This window comes from Belonocnema kinseyi, chromosome 6, assembly GCF_010883055.1.
Source record: "Belonocnema kinseyi isolate 2016_QV_RU_SX_M_011 chromosome 6, B_treatae_v1, whole genome shotgun sequence".
In the NCBI taxonomy this organism is placed as follows: Eukaryota; Metazoa; Arthropoda; class Insecta; order Hymenoptera; family Cynipidae; genus Belonocnema; species Belonocnema kinseyi.
In genome coordinates, this window is record NC_046662.1 from 98,331,944 (window position 1) to 98,336,516 (window position 4,573).

General features: G+C 37.3%; 1 protein-coding gene across 1 annotated transcript in view; it reads left to right on the top strand.

Moving 5' to 3' along the window:
- LOC117175513 overlaps positions 1-4,573 on the top strand; it is a 265,411-nt gene that overhangs the window by 254,630 nt on the left and 6,208 nt on the right. The window lies entirely within an intron of this gene.

Below are 4,573 nucleotides of genomic sequence, written 5' to 3' on the forward strand. Positions count from 1 at the left end.
TTAGAACACAAATTTTTTATTGAATCTAATATTTTTCATACATTGCAATTACAAAAATATGCTTCCCTAATAATTACAGTCGATTTTCAACCCTGTCAGAGGTCTCATACATGACTGAGAAAATTATATTTTTTTTAATAAATGTTTGAAAGAATGATTTCTAGAAGTTTCCTTATTATAACGAGAAAATTCCAGATAAACAAAGTTTAAGAAATTTAAATTAGATTAAAATCGAAATTAAAAATCCTGTTTAGCGTCCAATAATCAAATTGATGCAAACTCCTGTTAAAAAAAAAACAAACATCCAACTACCAAATTTGCACCATAACGAATAAACAAAAACAAAAAAATTCCATTGTAATCTGAAAAAAAAGGAAAGAAAAATGATAAGGCAGCCAACCACATCCCCTTCCCTCTCTTCTTTTTTCCTTCGTCCTTTTTATTTGTATTATCATCCAATTACAATAAAATAACATTTGAAATGTAAATAAAAAATAAATAAAATTGCATCACCAACGTTTCGGTACTCGTACAGTACCGTTATCAAGGCAAGACAAATTTAAATGGTAAAAATTGACAGCACCCACGAACAGGTGCTCTCTCTTTGATACCTGATCTGTCAATCTGTTGTAAACACAATATAAATATCTGTCACAATTACATCAGAAATAGAGAAAGTAAAAGAAAAATGGAATTCATGAAAGAGCCTCGTTAAATGTATTTAATCATATTAGCATAACTTTTGTTCAACTTACCTAAGTCGTTTTTTAAATTAATAGATAACTTTTTTTGTTTTTCAATATAAAGCATTTCTATGAATTCTCTCTTTCTCTCATTACTTTCACTATGCAAAATTTGAACATTATCCCAGTCAAACTCATGGTCAACATCAACCAATGCCTTTGTATGTCTGGCAAGAACACTCTTGTAACAGCGTCCCAAACGAACACCACTTTTGTGTTCCTCTATCCTAGTATTAAGAAGTCTGCCAGTCTGTCCCACGTAATTCATCTTACAGATCCTTTAAGTGATCTTATAAACAACAACACCCTTTTCAAAATTATCCAAAGGATCTTTGCAAACATTTATTACCGAGTGCATTTTAAATGGTGTATGGAAAATAGTACGAATTGTAAATTTTTTTAACATATGTTCAATAGTTTTAGAAATTTGACCAAAAAATGAAAGAACAAAGGTATTAAACGAACTATATTCCTTTAACTCTTTCTGATTATCTGCAAGCAAATTATTACCCTCTTTGTTTTTGATTTGTTGAACTCTAATTGCAATATGTTTCTCAATTAACTTTCGTGGATGATGATTCAGAAAAAGGACATTCCAAACAATATTCAAAATTTCTTGTGTGAAATGAAAAATGAGACAAACCTAGAGCTCTGTCGTTGGATTCTTGTTTTTTTCTTTAGCAGGAGTTTGCATCAATTCCAGATAAATTTATTTTAATTTTTTTTAATGTTTCAGCCATTTCTTCCACATTCTTAATATTCTTTGAAATTGGCAGATTTATTTCCGGAAGAAATATTCATCAAGGTAGAATTAAATTCGACTGCACCAAACTCTCGCTATCAGTCACCCCGCTCTCGGCCTTCCTAGAGCTGATGGCTCATCCAGTTTCTCAGGGGTATAGGGCGAGAGCGGTTGCGACATTCGGTTTTGATTCTTCTAGAATCGAATCGAAGGACTTATGACAAAGCCACCGAACGCGTCCTCGGGTTGCGGATAGAGGATCCCTGTACCAAAGGTCGCCCTTTTTGCATCAACGTCTGCGAAATCATGCCGAACCACTCCAAAAAAGAGGCTATGCAAGCGGAACACCTACTTAATCACTGTCAGAACAAGCCGGCAACAGAGGAAGAGAGGCTGCACTAAGACCGACCGCGGGCAAGTATCCGATAGAGGAAGAGCAATGCTTTATGACCCGGACAAACATCAATACCCAGGTTTCTCTCAAGTCTAAAGATCTGGCTGAAATGGATAACAAGCTTCGTGGACATTTTTCCGAAGAATCCGACCTCTTGAATATCAATTGTTGTGTGCATAATGCAGCAAGAGCTTTGGCCAATGCGAACCGTAAAACAAAACCAGCGGTTGATCATAAAAACAAAAGACGAATGCATCAACTCGCCATAAAGATAGGCTGGACAAGACAGTACGCGTCCCGCATTCAGTGTGTGATTGACTATATCAAATATGGCAAGAATTTTACCGCCAAGGTTCGAAAGTTCGCGCACGAACTCCGGACCCGTTATCACACACTTAACAAGTCAAAGCTGCTGACCATCAGGCAGCATATTGTTGAGAGAATACGGATACTATCGGACGCTAAGTGAAGCCTAGAGCGTAGAGAAAGGTGGGTCAGAGAAAATCAACAGTTTCTCTCTGACCCATCTCGACTCTTCCAAGATTCTCCAGTTACTATTGACCACCCGCTTAAAGCAGAGGAGGTCGAAGTATTTTGGAGACAAGTCTACAAAGTGCAGCATAAGCTGAACGAAGACTCAGAGAACATAAATAGCTTCAAGGAGCTGTGTGATGCCCTCATAACATCTGATGAAGAATGCCCACCCATCACTACCGAGGAGATGAAAAAAGTATTAAGAGAGATGCAGATCTATTCCGCTCCGGGACCAGGTGGTATCAAGACCGTCTGGTGGAAGAAGTTTCCTTCAACCGATCAGCATTTGGCCCGTATTTTCACCTCATATTTAAATTCGGAAGAGCCAATTTCGGATTGGTTGGTGGAAGGGCGCACAATACTCCTGCCGAAAATAGGCAACTTAGCTGACCCGAAGCATTCCAGTCCAATTCACTTGCCTGAACACACTCTATAAGATATTCACAGCTATCCTAAATGATAGGATTCTTCGGGCAATTGAACCTGTGTGGCAAGAAATGTATGAACCACGGGGCTCAAAGAAAGGCATAGCAGGATGTCGGAACCTGCTCATCGATAGATGTCTCTGCAAAGATGCAGCATTCTACCAGCGTGACCTATCGATGGCCTGGATTGATTACCGGAAAGCTTTCGATTCGACCTCCCATAGACTTATCATCTGTCTTTTGGAAAGCTCAAAGGTTCATCCGAAATTCGTGAGGTGTACAGTGAGATTGATGCTTGGACTTATTCTAATGGGAGAGAAAGAGGATGAATCCTCAAGCTCTTACTTCAATTTTCGCCCTTCGACCCGAGCCTTTCAGCTGGAGATCCTATCTCTCGTTTTTCAGCTTTGCCGCCTTTTTATATTGTCTCACTCCCACGCACTCTCAAACTTACGCAATATCGTACAAGTGGGAGTCGTCGGAGTCTGCGCTTTCGTCTTCCACCTGCGAAAGGCATCTTTTCAGAAGACTTTCACAGGTGATAGTATTTTTGCCTATTTTTAGGCTATCCCTTGTCAATCGGGCGACCTAATTATCTCGTAAACGGGTTTTCATTCGCTAAATTTGGCACAGATTATCTTTAACACGAGTACTTCCATCTCAAATTTTTTCAACATTACTTTTTTTCAAAATGGTGGACCCAAATATCTCAAAAAACTTGGTTTTTTGACCTGCTCTCCAGGTATACCATATTTAAGGTGAAAAAAACAATGAGAAACCCGAGATTATTATTCAATTTGATATTTTTGGTGTTGCTGGCAAAAAATAAACTACCAAAATGCTCAATTTTACAATGGCGGATTCAAAATGGCGGCCAAAAAATATATTTTAAAATTTGTATGTAATGTTCGTTTTAATATCGTAATATCGTTTGAATGTTCGTTTTAAAAACCAATTTTCAATAATTGTTATTACTATTATTTTTAAAATATCAATAGTGTGCAATATGGCGGATAAAAAACTGTTGTATAATCACAAGGCCAATTATAACTTAGTCTTTTAAACTCTTCTGTGACAGAAGATTTTTTAGACAAGAACTATATAAACCAGATATAGTTTTAAGGGTTTGCGGCAGTAATTTGTTTTAAAAAAATCTGATGGTCACAGAAGAGTTTAAAAAACAAAAATTCTATTTAAAAAAAATCTCTTTTATACTATTTGAAATCATGTAGAATATGTTTCATCTCACACCTCTTATTTCATTCATAATGAGCGTAAAAATGTAAGTTTGATCAAGGAAACATTGCCCACCGGTTAAAAAACTACCGTTACCGACAATTTTTGTTTTGCAGGTTTTTTTAAAGCATATTTCTAGGAAGGTAGCGGCTAATCGCGCGTATTCATGGAATTCGTGGAATTTATGGAAATCAAGGAATTCATGGAATTCAAGGAATTCAGGAATTTAAGTAATTCGTGCAATTCAAAGAGTTCATGCTATTTAAGGAATTCTTGGAATTTATCAAATTCATGGAATGCAAATTTCACTAACTTTTCTTTAACATATCGTAAGGAGGGGGGCTGAAAGATACTCCTGTGACTGGCTACAGAAGTAATGTTGGTCAAACCCCTACCCCTTTCCAACGTCTCATGGGGGGTGAGAAGACAACCCTGTGACTTTTCACAGAAATAATTTTGGTTGAGCCGCGACCTCTTTCAACGTCTCGTGGGGGGGGGG